Below are 26,849 nucleotides of genomic sequence, written 5' to 3'. Positions count from 1 at the left end.
CGAACCAGAATGTCCCCACCACATGCCTCATCATTGACCCGACCGCAGAACCCCCCCCCTTCCCCCCCCCCCCCGGGCCTCTCTCCATTCCAGATTAGACCCTGCCTGGAAACCAACAGCACCAAGCCAAACCGAATAACCCGTAGCACCCGTGGCACACGCGGATAGAGCCCCCAGTGGCAGCGTGGAAAGCAAGCGCAGACCGTAGTGGAGCACATGAGCTGGCGTGGAGCACGAACATTCAGCAGAGGGATTGAAGGACCTCTCCCCCCCTCATCCGCGTCCCCTACCCCCGGAGCTGCCTGGTGAATATCTGAAACTCTGCCGGCGAATGATCAAAGCGAGCAGTGACATTACTCCGTGGTGCAGGGTTTGAGATATGGACTCGCACACAGACCCATGGACTCGCATGCAGTGGCATAATTATGTGGGCCACGCTTGGAGTGCTGACGACTGCTGTCGCACCGCGGGCAATTCTTAACTTCCCGTGATTTGTGTCAGAGATGGATTAACATAACGAGGCTCGGCACGACAGTGGCACTGTCGGGAAAATAACACCATCGCTACCACCGCAAGGCACAAGAGACGACGAGAGGAGCCGCGCCAGAGAACTTCTAGCAGCTTCCGAGCAAGCGGCCTTGGCGGCCCCCCTGCTCTCCCAACCCCCCGCCCCCCGCTCGTGCCAGCGAGTCGCTCGGGAACCGTGCGTCGCACCGCAAACGTTTCTGGCGGACAAAACAAGAGGCCTCATTTTGCCACACACGTCCACTCTCCCGGAGCGACGCGGCGGTGGCGAGGCAACGACCGTGCGCTGCCTGCCAACATCCACGCCCGCCCGTCTATTATTGTTTCTTTAGAAGTAAAAAAAAATTGCCGCAGTATTTTTTGTCCCCCCCGACCCTTCCATCAAAGTTGTTTTTTTCGTCTTCACAAAAATCGGCTCCAATTCAGGCATCGCCAAGAGCCCTCGGGGAATTCTAACAGAACGAAGCCTCTCAAAAGGCTTCTCACAGCGAGCGAGGCCGAGTAGCGGGGGCTGTTTTGTTTACAGAAAACAATTAAGTGCACCGATATCTGAGAATCACTATTCGCCGATTGAAAAATAAAAAGCTTTTTTTTTAATAATTTCAGGAAGAGACCTCGTAAACAAAGCCGTGCCGGCAGCACCCACGGTGAAGTCGCCCCAGGAGCCAAAGCAACCGTCGGCAGTCCGACCGCCCCAGCGGAGGGAAACTCCACATTCCCATGCCTCGGGTGTGCCCATCCTACACAACAACCACCGCGGACTTGCCACTACTCTTGTAGAGACCCCGAGTGGATGATGATGGGCTAGACCTATACACCAGCTGGGATGTGAACTCGCAACCTTCTCGTTACCGAACCCGAATATTTACAACGGGCATCTTCACGATCAACAGTGACCGCCGAGGTCTTGTTCGTGCAGCTGCCATTGCTGCAGAGCAACAACTTTTGCGGAGGTATAACACCGAGCGCACGGTAGAGAACCCCACCGCACCACCGCAGACTCCATCGCAGAGACATTTCTGCCATTTTTAGTCCGCAAAGCCAAACGTGTGCGTGCGTCCCTGTGGCAGGCTCTGGCAGGCTGTGGCAGGCTGTGGCGGTCACGGCGACTGTCAAGCGAATTTCACAACGATGAATCGATGACGTCGCATAGAGAGAAGGGCGACGAACTATGGCGACAGCAGCCAGACAGAAAAAGTTACAGGTTGCAGATTTCGCTTCAACTTCATTACTTTATTCAAATAATGCCATTGGTCAGGCATTCCAATGCATACGATTGTCATTATATCCTACTGAAATTATAATGAATGTTGCACGGTGGTCCCTATTCCATGCTCAGGCCTGCTGAGCTTGTGAGGCCTGACTAGACCAGGCGCATTATGGACGATTTGGTCATGGATGCTGCGGGGCTGCATTGTCAGCAGAGGAGTGGCGTAGCCAAACAAACAGTTGTTGTACTGTACTACGCTGCAACGGCTTGACCAACCCACAAAGACTAGCGTGAGGTATGGTCACACGAAGCCCAAACCCCCCATCACGAGCCACAAGGTGTGGGGAAGGCCCTCATCCAGCAGTGGAGAGACAGAAAGGGCTACGTGTGACCGACGCGACATGGGGATGAGGACTTCGTCCAGCAGTAGATTATTTACAAAGGGTCGTTAAATATTATACTGTCATTCATCGCCAACAAAGCAGACCTTCTAAGGGTGTCCCCATGGCGGACTCAGCATGCAAAATATATACGATCACATTCCATCCATCGCCCATTCGCAGACACCACCACTCACCCGACCCTGTACAGACTTTGCCAACACTCAATCACCGTTCACCCACTTGCGACCAGCTGCCTACACCGCCCACCCGCACGAGCGTGCGACGAGGCGCCAGGTCTACCAAGCGGTGCAACCGCTCGCTGCCACTCGCGTGTTTCACACCTAGGTCAACAGTCGGCAGGTCATCGCTTGCACATGGGTGTACGGCCGACGACGCTCGCGTTCGGAACGAGCCCCTGCCGGGATCTGTATGGCGAAGATTGCTCAAGTCAACGCTGTGACCGACAGACTGTCCTACGCACGCATCCCATTGGCCGTGCAGAGCCACCTGCCCCTCCCATCGCCCCGCCCCTTCCCCAAATGGCCCCACCCCGTTGCACCTGGGCATTAATTAATTAATTTATGACATCAACTCGAACGATTTTGAGTTGAAGGGCTGTGGAGACCAGTGCCGGATTCTCCTAAAAGTAGCTACACATGTAGCCGCTACGGGCCCCACGCACTTTCAAGGTCCCCGCAATAAATGCTTTCAAGCTATCAATTCTGTACTCTACCAGTTCAGCGATTCTGCACTTGCTCCATTACTATAGTACTATACCGCCTTCAACTTTTATGAACGACTGGGTGTTTAAGGTTAGCGATTTGTTGTATTATCTGGCTGTATAGCAAATGAAAAAAAAACAATGACTTTACTATGCAAGTTAAAAATGCATGCGTTTTAATAGTTATGTTTTTATATATATATTTAGGGCCTCTTTATAACATATGCTACAGGCCCCGCACTAGCTTCATCGGGCACTGGTGGAGACGACGCCCCCGGTGCAGGGCAGGAGCAGCAAAGGGAGACCGAGGGGTTGAGATGGGAGGATGCGGTGGAGCAAGATACGAAGACCGCGGAGATGGACACAGAAGAGGCACAGAACGGAAGCTCATGGAGGAAGAAAATCTAAGCAGCTGCCCGCCCCCATGCAGACACCGGACTTGTGGTTAAAAAGTAAATATTCAAAATATCGAACACAGAGCGCTGTCCAAGAACATTCATGAACGACGTCAATTGTAACGATGTCACAAAAAGCCTGGAAAAAAAACCACGTGGCACAGTCAATAGCAAGAACACTTCTCATTGTAGTTATCCATCACCACCACACGGCCGTCCGCCATCGCCACCGTCGCGCCCATCTCAAACATCGACGGCAGCGGGGGCGGCAGCGGACGGCGACGACCGTCACTCTCTCGTCGCCACCGCGGTCGAAGAGCAGCGGCCACCCCTGGCAACGAAGGCGGCGGAGGCGACGGCAGCGAAGATCGTCGGCAGGAGCGTGCCGCGCACGCCCAACGATGTTTGTGCTGCCGAGCGGGGAGCTTTCGGCTTAACCCCGGAGGGGCTTTGCTCCTACGCAAGCCCCTAGATCCACGGATAATCTCGGATAATAGGATGAATGTTGCTGCCAACACTGACCTAAAAATTAAAAGTTAAGCGACTGTTGCCATCGGTGGCATACAAAGAGGAACGCAAAAAAACATCCACGTTTGTCAAGTGATGCGCGTAGCGGGCTATCGATGCAGAATTCATCGAGCTGCCCTTCTCAGACATTCCAGTTAAAAAGGCTTCTTGAACTCCCAACTATTATTACTGTTACTCTATAGAGCGCACACTCGACTCAAGTTGCAATCATGGTGCTGTTATGTCTGGGATGCAGCACCCAGTTTCCCTCCTCACCGCAACGGTTAAGATACGGGGTGAAACGGCGACGACGATCCAGCATTCGCCGATCCCACTCGTCGACCGGCGGTCAGTGCCCTCTCCTTGCGACTCGTCTATTGATACAACCAGACGGTTACTGTAACCGTGAACTACACTCCCAATCCCGTGGGTCGGGAGAGAAATTGGTACCACAAAAAGAGAGCGCTGTACTGTGTGCGGGCGCTTTTAATATCCTGTTCAACCATTTTTGACCTCGGCACGGTATGTGCCACAGGAGGTGTGTGCACAGACAAGCGTGCATGCCGAGCGGAATTTGGATGTGCCAATTTGTTTTCATTTTCCCAATTACTGTACACAGGTTAGCGGTGCTTATCGTCGCCATATCACAAACGAAAAGGCACTTTCACAATTCGAAACCCTGCAGCGAGCAGTGCACCGCCATGTGCCAGAGACACCCAAGATATGCTGCCTAAAAAACAATTATATACAAGGCCCTTCTCTTCTGACATTGCCCGAAACGTCACGTGTTACATGTCATTTTATTTTAATTTAATGCCACTGTACCTGAATGTGTGGAGTTTTTTTTGTTCTCTCTGCTTACACACCACTGCCAAAGCAGCAGCATTATCACAAATAAATAAGTCTTGATATATTTATTTCATTTTTTCAAATGACTCCCCGTTAAGCTTTCAAAACGATGTCTGTTTGCGAGCACCTATTAAGGCTTGTGGAGTGGAGCAGCGGCATGGCGGGCAGCATTGCGGCTACGAACCGACCGAGCGAAATTCAATTGCTGGCTGCGGTAAATATCAGCGGCACGGCGAGCGGCCTCAGGTTTTTCCAGTTTACCAACCTACACCGACCAGCGATACCACGTGGTGAGGCCTTCATCCAGCAGTGGCTTTGACAAGGGGCTGTGAATTATAATTACTGTCAAAATTATTACTATTCAGGCTTGCACGTCACGCGACCGTAAGAAACCAGCAATTAAGCACGTCCAACCATTCGCCTTTGTGCGTCAACCATAGCCTGGCATCCATTTTAGTCCGAGTCGACCCAGAGGACACCCAAATAAATAAATAAATAAATGGGCAACGTGCCAACGACGACACCGGCACAAGTGAGCACGACAGCGTGCACTCTCACGTAGAGGCCAGCGCTCGCAGCGCTGGCGACAGGCGTCGCAAGAAATAAAGGGACTACTTTCGCCGTGGCGTGCAAGAGTAAGAGAATGTAATCTCTCACCTTCATTCACTGCGATGCCAATTAGAGCCATTGCCCAAGATGCTTACCCCTACCACTGCATAGCATTTTGTCAAGAGGGAGGGAGTGTGGCGTGGGTGGGTTACTAACGGATATTCCGTAGATGGAAGCAGAAGCTTGGAGAGATGTCCAAGGCGTGCGGTGCTTGGGATTAACGGACATTACGTGACGGGGAGCAACACAGGGATCGGAGAACGTACACAGGAGAGGCGCGCGACACCGACCTGGGGAAGAGTGAGCTCGCTCCGGGCGGGACGCGGCACGCCTAGAAGGGACGGGATCAACGACGACGGAGCGCCAGTCAACGGACCAAACGCTCGCCCAGGGAGGATTCGCACCGCGGAGCCGTGAACATCGAGCTCCTGCGCGCAGGAGCTCGACGGCACGCTGCCGCTGGAGGCAACGAATGCTTTGGAAGGACTTCAACCGGCGGTGGATTGATCTTGGACGACGATAATGATTGCACTGTATGCGATGTAATTAGTTAATTCAGCAAGCAGGCAAATAACCTTCCAGATACAAAACGATAACAATTTGAGTTTCACGGAGCCGCCCTCCTTTGCCGGGGGGCTTCTCAGGGCACTTTAACATCAAGCCTCAAACATCTGAAAGGTAATTCCCACCCCCCCCAGCAGCAGCTCTCCCTGCGCATTACAAGGTGACCCGGCACCTGGCCTGCCAGTGCGCCGATCGCTGCCGCTGTGCCTAATCCCATTCGGGCGGTAACAATTAGCGCTCGCGCCCACCAAACAAACGACGACCGCAACCTGGGAGCAATGCTAACAATGTGTGGAAATTAGCTCCCCGCATCCTGTACAAGGGTCTCCCTGGGAGCTCTCTCGGCTCAGCAATGCCCCCGCTGCCTCTGTCCATAGCTCAAGCGCTCTGGAACGTCGCAAGTACACAATGCGAGCGCCAAATACAACCACAATGAACAAAGCCCCTGTTATTTATTTTCCAAAGCAGATGACTGTATTGATGTTTATGCAGCAGCTGCGCTATGGGCAATCCATTTAATACGTATGCAAAAATCCATTTAATACGTACGCAAAAATCTGTCAAAACTTGACTCCTCCACCCCTCCCTGTAGGCACGCGTACTTTTTACACCCCCCCCCCCCCCAGAATCCTATAGAATGGCCGATATTTAATCCACGCAGAAACGACCAAGGATTAATAATATTGCAAACAGATAGTCCACTGCCGGACTAACTCATTTGAAGGCCAATGTAGACGATGTATTATCGAGGCTTCACCCCCTGCCCCTGCATGCGTCCTAGATGGATGGCCCCTAGTGGGTGGCTGAGTGGCGTAGCCATTGAGGGTGCAGGCGGTACAACTGCACTCGAGGATCGTGGATAAGCAGCGGCCAAGGCGCAAGAATACAACGTCGGAGTGTGCGGGGGGGGGGGGGCACCATTTCATTCCTTGCACCAGGGCCGGTGCCAAACCACGCGGCCAAGCCACTGCGGTGGTCGCAAAGACTTAAAAATTAAAGGTTTTAGCGCTCCAGAGCTCGGCTCGCCTTGAAGCGAACGTGCCCAGTGGCCGCGGCTGTACAGACTGGAGTGGGCGTACGGGTTTTAGAAACAGGCTTCCGTGAAATGTGGAATAGGCAACTGAACTCGAATGGCTGCGTTCCCACGACGATTAGGAACTCGACCCGGAGCCGTGCCGTCGCTGGGACGGCCGGGGCATGGCTGGGCTCTCCCAAACCCGCGGCTCCGTGAGCCCAGTCTCTTTCACCCCCAAGCCCCCCCTTCCCCCACCCTCCTTCCTTTTACAACCGGAAGAAAATAATGGTAGCTTTAAAATAAAAAGTTTGTTCAAATGAACTATTTATTTTACCAGGCAAGGCTCACTGAGCTATATAGTTACTTTTCATAAGCTACCTGGCCGCAAATGATAGCTCAACGAAGTGGCTTATGTGGAAAATTGTTGCAGCCAAATACTCCGAACGCACGTTGATTCTAAATGTGGAGGGGAAAAACCGAAGGACTCGGAGAAAAATCCACGCAACCACAGGGAGACATGCAAACTGTAAATATATAGGCGTCATTGTTGGGATCGAACTCATGACCCTCCTGTGTAACAGGAGAGGTAGTTAACACAAATAATGTCCCCCCCCCTCCCGGTGGGATTGTAATTGTTCTCATGGAGTTGCGTCCTCACGAGCCGAAGAACCCAGTCGAATCCGTCGCAGAGCAGCGCGAGCTTCCTCCTGTTAGATAACGTACCCACGGAAGCGGAGATCATAGAGCTACCTCCGAGATCCCTTCATCCAGTGACCTCCACACACAGTGGAGGGCAGCACATTCCTACCCGACAGCGAGGTCCTTCGCATGACAGGCAAAAAACGGTATATTTTTTGTTTAGTCTCACAGCTGAAATTTAGCCAAATTCAAATGCAGAACAAACCGGGATGCGATCAGAGGGTTTGTTTTTTTAATGCGATGGGGTCCATTGGTGACCGGGCCGTATCCTCACGTTTATGCGATCTTTGCCATGTTTCATAAATATAAAAACACGGCCCTGCAATGGAGAAAAAGACGATTGCTTGTGTTGCGATCGAAACGTCGTGATAATTTTTATTATTTTTACGTGGCTTTGCCGAAAGACCCAAAGAATATGAATTCCTGCAGTCACGAAAGATTTAAGTCAGGATTTAATTGTATTTATGCTGTAAACAGGCCCCCACACGGCCGCAAACTGTAAATCGATGGTAAACAAAACTCAAGGCTTATAGCGCCGGCAAAGCAACCGTGAAGTAGCGTGAAATGTTCAAGACGAGCTCCTCTGGGTTTGCCCACGAGAGACCAAAACAAGAGCGAACTGGCTGAGTGTGGTGTTGTGGCAGCTGAGGGGGAACACGCACGCACGCGCACAGAGCACACACACGCGCACAGAGCAAGGAAGAGGAGGAAACGGAGGGAGATTGGCCCCGACGCTACCACGACGTAAGAAACCCAACCACCACTCAATCGCGAGAACCCCGCAAACCTACAAACCCCCCCCCACCACGCCCACATCAGCAATGGCTAAACGGTCGCAAAATTATTCCACTCCACATTCGTGCGCTCGCATGGACGGCACCCACGCCGCCGTCATGCGCGCTTCTACCGCGGCTACACGTGTGCGCTCGCACCGTTGCAGTAAAGCACCCAATCTTATCAGATCTCGGAAGTCAATCAGGGCTGAGTCTGATTGGTCCACGGATGGTTGATACTTGGATTGCCTGGGTAATACCAGCTGTTGTAGGTATGAGCTGGGAGGTGGCCAAGAGGCGACAGCACCGATGCTTATGCAACCACTGCAGCCACTCAATTAAGGCAGAGTCTACCTCGGGGAGCCTCACGACCTGTTTAGGTATTGAATACTGGTGTTGGCTGAGGGCAAGAATCCAACTCGGGTCGCTGGGCTTGTTGTGGACCAACCACGACCACTCCTCAACAAAGGGCTCGCATTACAGTACATATTACATTGGAATAAGCACACAGACAAACGCGCACGAACACATACACATGCCACAAGCACACACACGCAGGCCACACACACACTGCAGTCCAAACACGCAGGAGTGAAACGCGCGTGCACACACACACGCACCAACAACACGTGGCCACTTGGCCGCACATTGCGAACCCAACGTCAGGAAAAAAAACGGCCGGACACAAAACTCTGCGGCTCGACTCTCTCCCGAGCGCCAACTTCCCTGAAGCTGGGAAACCGAGCAGAGGCAGAGCATCAGCGCAACAGCATCAGGGCACGGAATCCCATGGTGCTTCGGGGTGGGGCCGGGCTTATGCGGGAGGTAGGGCTATGGAGGCACCGATGGTGGAAACCGGTCCAGGGTTTTGCTTGCGTTGAACCAATGCCGCTGAAATTGCATTGCTCGCTTATTTATTGTGGTAGGGTTGGCTTGGTCGGCTCGCTTGGTTGAACCGTGAGCAAAAATAGGAGAGAAAACCACAGAGTAATCGAATTCCTGAGCCCGCAGCTCTGTCTGCGCTCTGGTTTGGCGATGACAAAAGACAAAATGCACTTTTGAACTCCGTGGCATGTTTTCGTTTTGGAGGAACTGTCCAGGCAGTCCTCCAATTCCCTCACTTGTGCATACGGCCACACGCACCCCCCCGATTGCTCTGTAGTCAAGGTTCCGTGGAGTTCAGTGGAGTAACTTTGCCGATAACAGGAGCCGATAGCGACATCCCCTCTCATCCACACGTTGTCCCATTCGCGCACAGCGACGGCTACAGTACTTAATTGCAGAAGGCTCTTCTCTACTCGCAACTGTTATGAACACACGTTCACCACCCTGCATAGTAATGATCAATTAAATGCACAGAAGAGTCCGTATGCGAGAGGGAAGGAGTGAGTCTAACCTGGCCCCCCCACAATGCGTGGCCGCGGCCACGCACGGCGGAGACGTCACGAGCGCCAGACTTGCGAATGGTCCCTGGCGATGGCTGCGAGTGGGCCAATGACGGATAGGATGCGTTCAGTATCCCCCCCCCCTCCCCGTGTCACGGATAAGAGGAACTCTCCTGGATTGTAATTACAGTAGACCTAATCTACATGGCATCTAGTGATGGCTACTGTGCGTTAAAAAAAATCTCTCGCTCTTTGCGTTATTGTGGAGCGTTGTGTGTAAAAGATCTCCGTTCAGGGTCTCCACATATATACAAACGGTTTGTTAACCCACAGAACCCAATTGGCTTTCCAGACCAACGTCATCTCGCAACATCGCGTTCCGTCATCAGCGCAATGGGAATTCACGTCACCGCGTTTTGGGGAGAAACAGAGGGACTCAAACTTGTCAAAAATGCCGAGGGTGTTTCATTTAGTCAGATCCGACCACCACCCACGGGCACCAACACCCACAGTGGCTGCAACCACCGACCCCACGCCATCTCGCCAAGGCCCTGCTGGCTCGCCGCCCCTTCAGGGGAATCGGCGGCCCGCACGCGCCGCACACGGGCAGCGCATATTTCCTTACATTCCTACTTATTTTGAAGACTGAGAGAAAACTCCACCCAGTGAAGCTACGGCAGCCAGTTCAAACTGAATCTCTCTAGCTTCAACCTGCACGCTACCCCACGGCCCATCCCTTCACATCCCTGCCTCCCCCACCCCCTCTCTCGTCACACGCAAAACCCAGGTTTGGGGGGTGATGGTGGGGGTGAGCTGCCACAGCACAGTTAGGTGACATTCTGGGGCCGGGGTTAGAGTGAGTGGGGCAAGCGGGCCGAGACTGGACCGCGAGCGATGCTGGCTCAGATTGCGTTACCAGACAGCCGATCTCCCCGGCCTGGGTCACGGGGCTCTGAGGGGGGGGGGGGGGGGCAGAGCCACCGATGATAGAGAAGACATTCCATCGAGCCGTGGGTCGCGATAGCCGCCCGCGATCCAAAAACACGATTCCCGCGGTGGGCAAACTCGGGAACCAAGGTGCGCGCGGTGGTGGCAATATTCTCACCGTTGGTAGCTCCGACTCTACATTCCTATGGTGGAGCAGTCTAACTAGGTTGTTATTCACTTCATTGTTGCGATTCCAAAATAGGAGTGGCGTCTATCCACTGCTCACTTCCCACAGTGTGGTAGCTATTTCACCGATACCACGGGGACGTTGATTGTGTTTACTAAAAAGACAGCGGTATCAAGGCAGCCGTTGAGGCAGGCTCTAGACGTTTCTCGCTGCGAGCTGTTGGCAATCCTGTGGCGACCCAGGGCCCAGAACACAGCAGCCGTAGAGGTCTTCTTGAGGTGGAACTGCTGCCACACTCAACCTTGTGAGCCGAGTCAGAGTGCCATCTACGACCAACATCGGTGGCGAGTGACATCTGAACAGATCCTACCGCTCTTCCAACTTGCCCAACACGCATTAACCAGCGTGGTGAAGTATAGGCAAACAACTTTGGTCACCGACACCACATAGAGGCCTTCGTCCAGCAGTGGATTTGCAAAGGGCTGTAAACTATTATTAATAATATTGGCCCTGTGAGCTGCCGAGTGAATAGCCGCTTGTTCCCGATTTTTTACGAACAGTTTGAGCACAATTTCTTAAAGCCGTTAGCCCTAGCCAGATGCTTTTCATCAAAGACATTCAGCCGTGATCGATCTGCTGCTGGATGACAGCCTCCACACCACAAGCCATTGCCATACACTCGCGGTTCCGTGATGCAAAGATCCTACTTAGCTCATTTGCATCATACGATTTACTCAACGTTTTACACAGAAATTAAATTAAATCCCTCAACCGTGGAGCGGTCCGATCGTACAGGCTGCTTAAATTAAACGTCAATTAGTCACCATTCGACATCAGTGACGGTGGCAGGGCCGACACCGATGAAACCAACTGGGAGACGGATCCGGAAAATCGACCGCGACGACGAATCCCGGCAGCAGTGCGAGACCTCTCCGTTACCGAGAGCTGGGAAATAACTTAATCTCTTTGGCAGGCCACCATGCACGGGATGGCACCAAATGGTTCATCGCGCTCCGACTGTAGGCATCCACCATGAGGCTCTAACGCCTCGACAGACAACAGGTCACTACCGAGTGCACGGGAATTAGACCCAGGTGTTGCCAGGTCAAGACATATCCCCCCCCCCCACCACCCTCTAGTATCCGATGAGTGCAGCTACAATGCTCAGAGTGACGGATAAATAAATTAAATAAACCGGAGACGGTTTATTTAAAGGCGGCGTGTAATCGTACATGGGCTCTCATCGTCCCGAGGTCGACATTCCCGCCGCCCCCCACCAGCCACCCGTAAACACGGGCGGTGGCAGCAGTCATCGAGTGAGCAGCGCCACTTATTTCATTATTTGTCCAGACCCCCCCCCCCCCCCCGCACCCCCACCCTAAACCGAGAGGTCTCCGTACATCGTGGCTCCATGTTCCGGCTGCAAAAACAACCGACAGTGTCCAATTTGCACAAACATTTTAACGCATTTGGCAAACGGGGTTGCGTGCAGAGGCGATAAGCTTATCTCTCCACCGAGGTGGGTTTACACCGGAGCTCCGACTTGCCTCAAGCGAACGCCACGCGCCACCCACCTTGCGCAAAACAAAATCCTGCCACCGCAACGAGTCCACACGTCGGGGGTGGGGGGGGGGGGGATCAATCTGCACAGCTGCGCTGCACGCAGCCGACCCTCGCTCGTGACGACGCGGAGGATGCGTCCGTCTCCGCAACAGGTGACGTACACACGTGGGAGGGTGGGGGGCGACGTGATTCTGGTTGCACAACTCCTCGCTCCGGCGTGGACAAAGCGGCGGCACGCGACGGCGGAGCTGCGCGAATTTGAGAGAGATTCCTTTGGTTTCGCCGCCAATCGCCCCGGATTCAGAGTCACGTGATGTGCGACAGCCGCATCCGGTACCTTGGGCTCCTTTGCTTTGGGATCGCGCAAAGACTCACCAAAGCAGAAGCGAATGCTTGTTAAAAGCTACCTCTCTTCGATCCCTTCCCTTGAGGCAATGGGGGGGGGGGGAAGGGGAAGGAGATACAATGGCCCAGGGATGGCTTGGGTCAGATTTCCGATGGATGGGAAATGTGGTATAAGTAGAGGGCAAAGTTTCACCTGACTCGGCAGCCAGGACAGTCCCCCTCTGGATTAGAACTTAAGGATAGGGCTTAAGAGACGGAGTGTACGCGAATAAACAAGGAGCATACTGCGAGTAAACCAAAAATCAGGTCGGGCGCAGAGAGGAGTCCGCCTGTAGGAGTACAACAACATGGCGCAACACGGGGCAATGGCGTGAAAACATCGTGCACGCCCGCACCCCAGCAGTCCGGAGCAAAAACACAAACTCATCTGGAAGGCGGTGGGCGACCTGTGCACGTGCGCACAAACATGGCACGCGAGGCAGCGTGGTGGGGATGGTTGCTGCTGCGAGCGGTAAACCAGGAGGCGGCTGCGGTAGCGTGGGGGCAAGCGGCGAACGCTCCCCCCCACCACGAGCGTGGCAGTGGCTGGCACCTCCCTCGCCGCACGCCGTGTTTCAAGGTCCCCCCAACCCCCGTGGCCCCCCCCACCCCCCAACGCCGCAGACGATGCGGCGGCCGACTAAACGGCGAATGCGGGCGACATCTCGGCGCTCTGACGGGGCGACCCCCTGCCATGCCTATGGAGCGAGGTCAGAGATCCATGCCGGGTCTTTTGTTTATTTTAAGCTTGTGTTTTAAGGACCCTCCCATTCGTTTTTTCAGATGGTGGTGGCGTGTTGGCCGGCACGTTGTCCGACGTTTTGCTCCTTGCGCCGTGGAAGCTTTTTGGAAGACAACGGTGGCAAATCTGCGTAGGACAGCGGTGGGCCGAACCCTCACCCAGGGCCGGATGGGCGAACGACGCACGTCAAAGAGGAGAAGGGTTAAACAGCAAAGCTCGTGGCCCGCAGCAAGCGTTGCACGTGCAAGGTTGAGGGGAGCTCCTTGCGGGCCTTCACCTCACGCGTAGCAAGGGGCACTCCAGAGTGGAGAGGTAGCCAGCTACGCTGACCGCTTAAACACCAGGGAACTTTGAAAGTTCAATGTTTATACGACGATTATGAATGTGGTGGAGTGGTCAAACAACCCCCGATGGCCAACACAGCATAGGGGAGGGCCTTCATCCAAGTCAGTGGTGGAAATTCCACATTCCTGTAGGCGGTGCTCAGTCTCTCCATAAGTCAACCTCTGTTGATTTTGCGCAAAGTTGGGACTCGTTTCACTGGATCCTGGGGAGGGCGTGATGGGAAGCAGCGGTGGCGTAGTGCGGTTGTCATGGGCCCTGGAGCAACCAATTCCATTGGGCCCCTTCCCTCTATATTCCCTCCCTCCTCCACTCTTCCTAGCTCAGCTTGTGGGCCCCATTGCAGCTGCACAAACTGCACTCTCCGTAGCCACGCGGGCCACTGTTATGAACGGCGGCTGTTAAAAAGAGAGCACTGTACTGCTGTGTGCGAGTGCTTTTAATATCCTGTTCAACTATTTTTGACCTCGGCATGGTATGTGCAACAGGAGGTGTGCACAGACAAGCGTGCATGCCGAGCAAATTTGTATGTGCCAATTGTTTTTAATTTCACAATTACTGTACACAGGTTAACGGTGCTTATCGTCGCCATATCACGAAAAAAGGCACCTCCACTCTGCAACAAGCAGTGCATCACCTTGTGTCAGAGCCTTAAAAAGAAAATTATATATCAAGGCCTTTCCCTTCTGACATTGTCCCAATAAATTTTGATTTAAAGCTTTCGTGACTGCAGGGATTCATATTCTTGGTTCTTTCGGTAAAGTCACGTAGAAGGGAAACAATAAAATAATATTACATATCTTCTTATTTTAAGGCCACTGTTACTGACACACAAAGTGTTGAGTTTTTTTTTTGTTATCTCTGCATGTGCACCACTACCACGACAGCAGCAGCACCACCAGATGATTCGTGTTGGAGAGCGGCCCTCAAACCACAAGGTCAAACGACTACTTCCCAAGGTCGCTTTGCGAGGCCACGCTCTTCACGCCCAGCACCACACCTTTTTCCTCTACCCCACAAAGACGGTTCTCGTGACACATCGGCCACGCCCACCATTTTAAGTTGCAGAGCTGGAATAAACCACATTAAGCGGAAAAAAAAAACTAATTTAATTACTGTAGTTTTTGACCGAGCTGAGACCATCGACTGCACTTGAAAAGCCGGTTTTGTCACGTGCAGGTGAAACCCAGATTCAAAGTCAGGATCTCTCAGCGGTGCCGGCTCGGCGCTATGTGGCCAATTATCCCACAAGGCCATCCCCTGCAGAGCAATGCTTTTATCCTTACAAATTACAGAAATTGGCTGTCAGAGTCCCAATGTGAGACAAGGAAATATCGTTGTGGAATGATCTCTTTAATCAGCAGTTATAATGATGATGATGTCGACTTGTAGCGCACCGCCGTCATACAGTATTCACTCGCTCTCGAAAAGAGACTGAATGACTCGCAGCGGGCATGAGGAGCAGCAGGCGGAACCACAGAGTCTGGGAACCGGTTTTATAACGACGGCCCCCCCGAAACCCAGAGTCCAATCTTAGAAAGGCCAAGTAAAAACGGCGACAGGTGGGCCCGGCTCGTCGCGATCGCCAGGCGTGGTCACCGCCCGATTAACCGGGCACTCCGCCCAGTGCCACGGGCAATCACGGAGAATTCGGGAAACTGTCATCAATGCCCGGGCCGGCACGTACACAGCGCTGGAGCGGAATTGCTTACGGGAGCCTAAATTAACAAATCGGCGACGTTTCGGGCAAGGGCCCTTGTTCATGGCGCAGGGCCATTGTCCGCACGGCGTCAGACCTCTGCACGTGCGATCGCCCCTCCCCCAAGCCTCTCGGCTCACGAACCGCCACCTCCACCGCCAACGTGCGGAGCGCGCAGAGCGGGCCGCACAGCAGGCGAGTGGTGGCATGCTGCTTCCGTGCCATATTTATAAACGTGCTCATTAGCGCCGCAACACCCAGCGGTAATGCTCTCAAGAGCGCTCCTTGCATCGCGCCATCCTATCACTCCAACACCCCCTTACCGCATCAAATCAGATGTACGTATGTAGAACTTATTTTTCAACGTACGTAGCCAACCGTGATAATTGGATGTGCAGGGGAAGGACACACTAAACACAAAAAGCAGTTCTAAAAAAATGAGTTTACATGTGTATACATAACACGGAAATAGCTGCGAAAATAAACAAAATATCTACCACCCTGTTCTCACATGTGCCGCTGGAGGAGCGGTCATGGGTGGAACTTGGTGACGTGATCTGCCGCGTCACACTTGGCTGTGGCTTGTTGGGTGGGGGAGGGTTGGGGGTTTCCCTCCTTCGAGAGGCAGAATGTAGGAGCCGCCACCATGTTTACATAGGCTCGAGTAATCGAACACAAAGTAGTCGATTACCAAATTTTACTCCCAGCTCTATCAGATTGTGACGACTGCTGCTGCAGTTGCTGCTGCACTGAAGAGGCCAGCACTGGGGTTGGTCGGGCTGCCTTTGTAGTTTGAGGCCAAACTGCCACGAGCAAAGAGAGTCGACAAGTACAAACGAGACCACCGCTGCTGCTGCCGCCATCCACCTGAGATCTACCGCCTTTGCTATGCCTTTCTCTCTCTCCCTTCTCTCGCACACCAACTCCTGTCCTGGGCCATAAACTCCACATCGTCCATCTTACCAAGTGTTGGTAAGAGGCCCTTGCAGTGACAGAAGTTGCCAAGAGCACGCGACAACAGAAAGACGCCGTTTTCCCAGGTCGAATATTATTATAGTATTATTCCCCTCTGGGACCTAATTAGTGCCGAGATGGCGCTTGCGAAAAACGTCTGCAGGCCTCACGTGGCAGTGGGCCGAATGAAATTACGTCATGGGCCTTATCTAGCCCATAGGCCTTACGGGCCAACCCACTTTGCCCTGCCCAAAAAGCACCATCCCCATCCTGGGTCCCTCACTCCTCCCTCCCCGCCCCTCTCCTTTTGGCTCCACCGTTAAAATCTCCCACCTCGTCGCGAGAGAATCATTCAGCCGCCTGCCGCTCAAATTAATCAGGTCACGACAGGCAGGGGGCCCCTGTGGAATCTCAATGCAACCCTTGGCTCATAATGGCTCGCAACGTACGGCAGCCTCGTGGCTGCGCGGTACCGCGCCCTCGTGCCTGCAGCCTCTTGCGGTCACGCCGTCGCTTTACCAAGCGGTTGTGTGGATTCCTACAAGTAAGTATTTATTGATGCACGCTGCCGTGCAGCCACACCGGTGTTGCAACCCAGAGGTGGCCGGTCCGAACTCCCCGAAGAAGTCGTTGCAACAATAGCGCACGTTTCTTCAATCCCCCCCCCACCCCCGCGCTACCGCCTCTGGCCATCCGGCAGAACAAACGGCAACACGGCAGCTAGTCGATCGGCTGATCGCAGGTGGTGGGGTAAAGCGTGGGTAACGCCCACCTTTTTCCAAGACGTCTTGCCGGCAGCGTGGAAGAGTAGGCCAAATACTCTCCAGAGGGGCTTCTCTGGAGCTCCCTCTAGCAGAAGATCCTTCCGCCAGCAGTGGCGCGAACAGGAATTTGCAGGACTGTGCATCCGACGTCACGGACACGCCGTGCCCGCCGTCTCGCTTGACAACCACGTCCTCCTCGAGGCGAGACGCGCACAGCCACCGTGGCGGCGCCCCGAGGCAGCGCCCCGAGGCAGCGCATCCATCCACCCTGCGTGGACCACAGCGAGCACTTGGGCTTGCAGCGTTGTTGGCGCGCGCATCGACCCCCACAACGCCAACAGTGCTCGAGCAACGACAGCGCCAGCCAAGCGGGCCGCCTTGCGCCGCCCTGGGCATCGGGCGCGGCCACGCGGCTTCGCCTTGCACCGACACCTCCACCATACCATGGACGCTTGACAACGTCGCTATCCTGTGTCACTGAGCTCTCATCTCTCTCTCTCAAGGTCTCCCCCAGTACCTCTCCTGCACCCTGATCATTCCGCTGACCACGGCAACAGACCACGTCCGATATTCCTGCTCGTCGCACCCGGAACCGGCACCGTTCCTGGTCAAGCGGCGATTCCCCGAAACTGCACCGGCAGCGGTCTGGAATTCTCTCGCACTGCATACACAGCAGCAGCATCATCCACCTCCAAGCAGCAGCTCAAGGCCCAAGCACCTATAACGAGTGCATGTTATTAGTATCATTACCTGTGCAGCCGGGCATACGAGGGACTTAGGCTGCGCTCCTCCAAGTTCGCGCGAACGAGGTTTTCCCAATTCGTGAAATGTGCGTGCGCTCTAAATTGTTGTCCATTACGATTATTAATTACAAATGAATTAATGTATTTTGCTGCCAATGTGGCGATGCCGCCGACATAACGCCCAGAGCCAGGAGCACTCCCTCCATGGCGTGAACACGCGTGAACATGCGTAAATCACGGCAAATGTCACGCGGTTTATGGGTGCCTCACTGTGCAGCCTGCCTCCGCACCTGCGTGCTCCTTGTACACAAACGGAAGCGGGCACAGTGGCTCGGGCATTGCAAGCCAACAGTGGAGGTTACTACACACTTCCTCGTGACCACCCGGGTTGATGCTTGCCACGCCATGCACGCTGTCAGAGTATCATCCAATTACGCACAATCTGGGAAAAACCCTAAGCTGGATTCAGCCCGGACACCACTTGGACAGGCGGCCACTGTGTACATCTAAAGAGATAAGCAGACAAATAGGTCTCCTTCGTACGTCTCGTTTAAGTCAATCTAGGAGAGGCCCAGCACCGTATTAGATATTCACCACCATGAGAAATCGACAGGGTTCATAGTACAGTGTTCTAACCACTATACTACCAATCCTTGACCAGCATGAGACGCACACAGACACATAGACAAAGATCCCCGTATAGTCTTAACAGACTGTTAAGGACGGTATGCTGTTAGCAAGTAGCACCTTGAAGGCCGGCATGGCATACGAGGGAGTGGGTGGCCAGCACCACGCCCGGCCGCCTTTGTCTCCTTAGTGGCGATGTTTATACACCATACCAGGTTTTTATCTGGATGCCAAGTCGACCTAGGGGAGGCCCAGGACCGATTAAGATAATAATCGGTGTTGGCCGTGAGCGGGAATCGAACTTGCGTCGCAGGGTTCGCAGCGCGGCGTGCTGACCACTACCGCACACGCGCGCACACACGCACACACGCACACACACGCACACACGCGCACACACGCGCACACACGCGCACACACACGCACACACACGCACACACACGCACCCCTTGCGTCCAGGGGTAGGAGGAGGAGAAAGTGAGCGATGAAAATGCCGAGCTGGCAGCTTCACGTTGCCTGGGTGGGCGGCCGCGGCCCGCCCAGGCAAGCCGGCCAACCGTACCCTAGTTTGCAAGCTTCTCTCCCCTAGCGGGCACGCGGGGGTCGTTTCACCGGTGTGCGGGGGGGGGGGGGAGCGTTCGATCGGAGGCGTTGCAACGGGGATGCTGGTGCGATGGTCAGCACCGCTGGACTCGCGATCCATAGGTCGCCGGGTTCAACGGGTTCGCCACGGTCGGTTGATCGGCAGGCGACGTGCGCGAGGCAAAGTGTGGCATAGTCGGTCAATGGCACAGCTGCACCGGTCCCTTTCTACACAAGGCCGCCCTGGCTCAACCACAGAGGCCACGTGGTGGCGCGGCCGCTTGACATGTCAACCTTCTGGCCACTCCGCGGAAATGGCAAAAAACGATTAAGAGCTTAATGACATGGAGTGAACCGCGCAAGCACCACAAATGCACTCGTACGCGGAGAAAAACACGACAGAAATTAAATCAGCCATGCATTATTCACGGAGGCATTACTGCGCGAGATGGCGACAAATTAATTATTGATGCGGACAATTACTCAGAGCTCGATTCTAGGCACTGCCGGTGCAATTACAGACGTCAAAAAAATTGAAACCCCAGTGACGTTAAACAACATTAACGACGTTTTAAACCTCGCAACTTAACCTGACAACCGCTGATAACAATTCAATTACGCGCGTCTAACGTGGGGCGGCCATCGATTGCGGAATCTCAATTCCCGCGAGTGACGCAGGTGGAATAACAAATAAAATCTACCATCGAAGATTCGCATTCAGGCACCACCCAGGGTTTAAAACGCAGGCCCTTTAGAAGTCCATGAGCCCAGACCAGATGCCTCACTTGCTGGTACCACCCGATTACCACCACTTTAGCAGTTCCAATTTATTTATGTGGCCAGTTTTCTAGAGACTGAACACCACTTTCTCAAGAACCGCTTTGTGTTAAGTTTGCTGCCCTTCCCCCGCATCTCCGATGAGCATAGTAGGCTACGTACGGTGCAAAAGAATAACAGTGAATTACGTGACGACTTGTAGCGAGTTAACTCGTTAGGGGGGATCTGACCCAAGGTGCTGGCCGAATCAAAACAAACATCCCCCGTATAGCCTTTAACAGACTATTGGGGACCCCGTATAGCCTTTAACAGACTATTGGGGAAAGTGCTGTTAGCAAGCACCTATGAAGGCCGGCACAACAGACGAGGGGGTGGGTGGCCTTCTCCAAGCCCGGCCGCCTTTGTCTCCCCAATGCTGATGTTTACACACTGCACCAGGCATTCATTTGAGGCCGAGTTGACCTAGGGTAAGGGCCCAGAACTGCTTCAAATATTCACCGCTGTTATTAGTCACGAGTGGGAATTGAACTCGGGAATCCGGGTTCGTAGCGAGACGTGCTAACCACTGCACTACCGGCTCCCCATACACACACACGCACCCAGTAACACACGCACGTGTGATTTGCGCTCGTACGCCCACATTGCATACGAAAGTTGTCGTAAACAAGGGTATTCCATTGCCACCCTTGCGCAAAATCAATACTGACATGGACAATGGTGCGTCGGTAAGCTGAGTGGTTGAGTTTGGCATGTCACTTGAGCAATTTTGCAGTTTATGAAAGTTATACAGCCCGTGCTGAGGTGGACATAAGACATCGAATCCCGGGCGTGGCTATAAGGACCCGAAATGTCATCGTCATATCCTCACTATTGTGTTATTGATGAACGTGTTGTGTTTTTTTTTTATATAAGGGTCTGTTAGCCTTCATCAAATCTCGTCAGGTATCCTCGGAGAACCAGACAGACGGACGGATGGATACGATTACCTGGCACGGCAATTCCACACGGTTCCTTAAATAACCTGGATGGGGGGGGACACCCAGGGCGGCCGTCCTATAGTTGTACAACACTCAAAATGGGCTCGTGTAATCGAGCCGACGGAACATTTAGGATGGTAGATCGCCGTACACGCCGAGATCGGTTCAGATAAACACCCGCATGGGCAGCAAAGTGCCTGCAAGGAAGCAGTACATGAAGTAGGAAGCTGGGATTAACTGTGTGCTGGGGTTTTGTGTTTTTCCTTGGTAAGTATGGGTTTTCTCTGGGCAGCTCGGTTTCCTTCCTTGCAATGAAAGCGCTAAAAAAAATGGGATTGGTCAAACACCCCACGCAGGACAGTCCTGAATAATAAAGCCTCGACAAGCACTGCACAAGTAATTAAATGCAAACAAAAAATAAACTTTGAAGAGCCAACCGACAGTGACGGGCGACGGCAATAAACAACGAGGGAGTTGCAAAACGCCGACACAAAAACTGTGAATGCCGTGTGCCGCTCAGCACAAAGAGACGCGTTTAAAGTTGGTTCAAACAGAACCGCTGACAGAGCCACGGATCCAAAGTTCAACAACGGTGCATGACAGGGTCCGTCCAAAAAAATGCAAGCGAGCAGACAGACCAGAAAGTGCCGACTACGAAGTATGACGCGTCTTGGCTCTCGGCGAGAAGACACTGCTCGGCTGGCAGAGCAGTGCAGATGGCAGGGCAGAGTTCAAATCCTGGCCAGGGTCAGCTCGACTATCACCACCACCAACAACAACAACAAGTGCCGTTACTGTTTTACTCAGCTCAACCAAATCAGCAGCACGTGGTGAGTTCACACACCCCCTTGGTGAGAGGCCAACTGTGCTTGTTTAAAATGGCCTCGTCTTGACCACTGGAATGTGGAATTGCTATTGCTTCAAGAATAGCAAAAGGGCCAATTTTTAAATCTGGACACGTACGTTACACAATTCGGGATCTCAGCTAAAGGCAAGCACGCGTCGTGGGTTTTTGGTTTAGGCCATGAAACCATCTGGCCAGATGTGTCCCTATGACTCTCCACCATCCTACGGGGCAAAACGAATTATATTGGTCACGTATAGTGGAAATTGTCAGTTTGCATGAGCACGTCCGACACCCTGGTCATTGTATGGGCACTATCTCCCATGTCGTTGAAAGGTGGACAAATTGCTTACATCCGAATCGTAGTCGTAATGGGCTGGCGTACCTCGCTTAAGTAAAAAGCCACTGTCCGTCGCTTTTACGAAGATTATTCAAAACCTTTCAAGTGTCTGCAATGGCGGAACGGACATCTGGAGCCAAGCAAGCAGACGTGGCGTTCACCACGATACCAGGGTTGGCAGAAGAGTCGGTGGTGCCCATTAGCCATAAGAAGTCACTACAAATCGGCATCTTAATTGCTCAATCAATCTCTGAGCCACCTCCCTCCCTTCATCCACGATTCATGGGCCCCAACCCAGGACAATGAATAATTGTGCATGCAGGAAGGATACAAGAAACCCCTTCAGTGAGCGCAGAAACTCGCGGGCTGCATACCAAACTACCCCTTTTTAAAAAAAGGCAAAATAAAATTAAATAAACTAGACGCTCAGAAAGAAATAAAACAAAAGGAATTCGGGGCGCAAACACCGCTACGTGTTTCAGCTCCGGTTGGGGTCTCTAGGCGGCTTGTGGATGGATGGGCCTGCGATCGGTGAGCGCGGGAGGATGACGGCCTCCTCCCCGATGGGCACCATGTGGGCTCCCCGTGGGTCTCTTATCACCCCCACCACCGCTGCGTATACGGTTTCGAAGGAGGGAGCGGCGACTTATTCACAGCGCTCAGGAGTGCGAGCGGCCAACGTCCGCTTTCCGTGGGCTCCTTTCGTCACACGCGCCACCCCAAAAGCGGGAGGAGTAGGAGGCGGCGGCAAGATGAGTGGGGATGATGTCAATGCTGACGAGCGCCAGGGCACTCGACAACGAGAGGAATGGTTGCGTTGTAGGGGGAAGAGCAAGCTGGAGGAAAGCCGCACGGGAGAGACAGCAACACGTTAGCAGAGGATTCCGAGGCCACTACTGTAAAATAACTCCTCAAAGATGGAAGAAATGGGGTTAGGCATTTGCCCAGCAGTGGGCAACAACAACCACCTTGGCCGTGTGGCGATTGAATGAGAATTTTTTTTTAAAAAATGTATGTCACCTTGCCGATCAACCTATATGGCTCTGCAAAGTAAAAATTCAGATCGTGAGTTCAAACACCAGGTCGGAGTGCCATCCAACTCGGACCTACAGAATAAGTACCGCTACTCTGCGATAAGCCAAGACAAGTGCCCACGAGGGTGGCCTGGCCCACACGTTGCAGGACCATGGAATTTCCACAGCTGCAACCTGCACGTAAAAATCTATTTGCGAATTTATGATCCACGCAAAAATGTATTTATATGCACATGATCGTGTTAGTTTTACAATAATGTGGAAAACAAAACTGTACCAACAAGATGGCTAAAATGGGAAATGATAAACGAGACATTAAAATGGTCCAAGAGATAAAAAAAAATCAAATCTTGAATCGACCCATGCCCTCCGAATATTGAGAACACATTGAACGGCTGACAACTGTGTTGGATCGTTGAGGCTGCGTGGGGAACACGGTGGAAGAATCTCGGCGGCGGCATTGTTGACGACTTCACTGCCCCGTGTTTACAACACAGAGGCGAGTGTTGCCAACTTGGGACTCATCTTACGATGGGGGTGCAGGGAGAAAGCAGCGAGACGCTGGTCGGGGAGGAAGGGCGAGAGAAAGGCTCGCACGGGAATGAAAAGCGTAGTTGTGTCGTCGCATCCGTAGCGTTAGCAACGCGCTGGATGATCGCTTTTATGCAAACTGTGGGGGGCGGGGGGGGGCAAGGCGGAGGGAGAGATTCGTGAGGAGAATTATACTGAGGTCTGGGCACCATGTTTTGTGTAAATCTACGAGACGAGAGGATTCTTTATCCCGGTTATTTTTTGTTCCCCCCCCCTCCGCTTCCGATCAGGAGCCAAGAATTTTGCCATCGCGCCACGCGAACGAATTCCAAATATTTTTCTGAAAATATATTATACAATAAAGTGGAACGTCTTCTGCTTTTCGACTGTATTTATAATAAGCCTTGTTGCGGTGACTGCACGTGAAGTGTTACATTCTGAATGGAAATCATGCTATACTACTGTCCTGTAATTACAGCATTACTGTATTATCGTATTAGTACGGCCAAGCGTGAGATGTGAATCAATCAAAGTGCCTAATTGGGGCACTTATCATCAAGCCAAACCCACACTGCTTAGACATGGTAAAGTATGGTTAAACAAACACTACGACCGATAAAACATCCACAGGCCTTCATCCAGCAGTAGATTGACAATGGGCTGAAAATTAGTTTCATTATTTCACGTAATACAAATAAGAACCAAGAGCAGCCACGTTTGGACATACGGACCCCGCAAGGGATTGTGCCGAAACAAGGGGATGTGGAGTGGCCAGAACAAAGCTTGGTGCCGTCTTTGTCTCCCCAGTCGCGGTGTTTACACACAGCAGCAGCAGCAGCAGCAGGTACCCGTGGAAGACGGAGTCAACCAAGGGTTTGGCGGCTCAAAACAGGTTCAGACGCCGATGTTTAAATCACCCTGGACGTGCCCAGACCTGTCAGCTCTGGGGAGCCAAGCAGGGTTCAACCTGGTTAGTAATTTGACGGGAAACTACTGCCTGGGAATACCGGCTGGTGCAGGCTTGGGTGGAAAGGTGGCCAAGGAGAAGGATTAGCAATGGATTATTGAATGTATTTGTGGCGCTACGAGTATGAATCCCTCTGGAGTATGGGTGTTCTCTGGGTACTCTGGTGCGTGGGTGGCAACCACATTCTCATGAATGGACCTGGCCAAACGTCCCAAGCGAGGCCTCTCTTGAGGAGACCAAGTGAGCCATTCGTGGGTAAAGACCATCGTGGAAATTATTGTATTGCACTGTACCCATATTACTCATGGCCAGGAATTTAACCTAGCTCACCAGGACCGTGGCACAGTGCGCTAACCACTGCTCCTCCTAATACTGTACATGCACACCCCATACATTTCACATTCACTGCGTCAAGCGTGCAACATGCTGTACCGAGTTTTACGTTTAATAACTAAGTTTATTGACCTTTCACCATGCCCTAGGGGCTAGGCAGTAGGTTGTCGAAGTTTAAAATAAAACAGCCTTTTGTCAATCCGCTGCTGGACGAATTCCTCCCCATGCCAAGCCAGTCATGGAGGCGACAGAGCCGAGGGTGTGCCCAGGCCCAGTTCAGATAGGCAACTCGCCGCCGATGCCGATGTTGGCAGTGGCCTGGAATCAAACTCGGGTGGCCAAGCTCCACGGTGGCGAAATGCGCTCCAAACCATTGTGCCTCCATCGCTGCCCAGTCCCACGGTAAAAACAGAAAACCAATTAAACGATCACACAGATAAAAAAAAGGAATAAAAATATAGTCCAGCTTTCAAAAATGCATCCCACACTCAAGAGAAAAATAATATTAATGCACGGTCAGAACTTTTTTCCCAAATCAACGACTTTGGAGGGCATGAAAAGCACAGAGGGGTATTCTCAATTCATATCAGGGTCATGTTCTCAAAACTCTGAATTGTTATCGGTTAACGCAATGGACTTGCAATCTAAAGGTCGCCAGTCCAATTTGACCTCCCGGCCAAGCAGTTCAGAATCAGACTCTTTATTTCGGCTGGAGGAATCCAATGAGCGATGAAGCTCTTTTGTTCATTAGTTGAAACATTTAGGCACGTTTATGAAATCCCCCTATCCTGGCACTCTGTCCATTTGGCAGTATAAATGGGTACGGCACCACAGAGACCACGTGTGGTGGGGATAAGTGTCACTATATCTTCCAATACGTTTGGCCAGTGGAAGAGTAGGCCAAAATTAGCCCTCCAGAGCTACCTGTATAATGGAAGCAGGGCTGCACCATTGGCCCTAACTGTTAAGGCAGGAGAAAGTCGGATATGCGAGCGAGATGCTAGCTTCCTCAAGAAGGAAGCTTTATTATTGAGTCAGTCCAGGCTTATTTACATCTGGCTTTATTGCATTACAGCAGCGGCAACCCACCCAAGGACCTCGTGCACTTGCATGGTGACGTCATCTATTATGTAAACAAACCCACACGACTCGGCAGCCAAGATCTAGAGCAGGGGAAAGTCAAATCTCCTTAAGATCCAGAATAGAGAGAGGGGGGGGGGTAGTGAATATCTGCGAGCCAGCGCCGAACGCTCAAGCCGGCAGATTCGTTTGCGGTTTCGTGCGACGGTCGCCACAGCGTGGATATCTCGGGATGATGGGGGTGGTGGTCGTGGTGTGGTTGTGATGGTTATGTTGACGGTCGTCTTTGGTGCTGGCGATGGTGTAAGTATGGATGTGGAACTTCCTTCGCACCGTACGTGGCCAACCGTGCTAAATCGGGAGGTGCGGGGGAAGGTGGTGTGGATATAATATTTGAACCGTTCCTGGGACTCACCTAGGTCCGCTCGGCCTCAAATAAGTACCTGGTGCGATGTGTAAACATCAGCATTGGTGAGACAAAGGCGGCCAGCCGGGCGTGTTGTTGAACGGCCACTCACCCCCTCGTGTGCCATGCCGGCCTTAATAGGTGCTCGCTAACAGCATTGGCCAAAACAGCCCGGTAAATGCTAAAAGGGGGATCTTTGTGTCCGATGTTGATGTGCCTATCGTGGTGCCGCTTACGTGACGATACGCAGATGGGGGTTGTTGTTGTGTGGTGGCAGTTCTGATGGATGTGCTTTGGTATGAAAGGTGCAGGGTCAGACAAATACAAAAAACAAAGATCCCCCGTATAGACTAAACAGACTGTTGGGGCAAGTGCTGTTCGCGAGCAGCACCGAATGAAGGCCGACATCGCACA

The 26,849-nt window shown here is 52.8% G+C and overlaps 1 protein-coding gene across 2 annotated transcripts in view; it reads right to left on the bottom strand.

The window, feature by feature from the left end:
- Positions 1–26,849, bottom strand: part of LOC116954100 (protein NDRG3-like) — a 53,776-nt gene that overhangs the window by 22,763 nt on the left and 4,164 nt on the right. Inside the window, exon 2 of one of the 2 annotated variants that reach the window (XM_076052064.1) lies at positions 17,206–17,465. The exons of the other annotated variant lie outside the window; for it this stretch is intronic. The gene's annotated coding sequence lies outside the window, so the exon portion shown is untranslated. The remainder of the gene's footprint in view (positions 1–17,205; positions 17,466–26,849) is intronic. 2 annotated transcript variants of the gene reach the window in all.

Source organism: Petromyzon marinus, chromosome 54 (assembly GCF_048934315.1).
Source record: "Petromyzon marinus isolate PM22_M1 ecotype Great Lakes invasive population chromosome 54, UKy_Petmar_22M1.pri1.0, whole genome shotgun sequence".
Lineage (NCBI taxonomy): Eukaryota > Metazoa > Chordata > Hyperoartia > Petromyzontiformes > Petromyzontidae > Petromyzon > Petromyzon marinus.
Note: the sequence above shows the minus strand (reverse complement) of the source record. Positions and strands in the feature narration are given on the sequence as shown.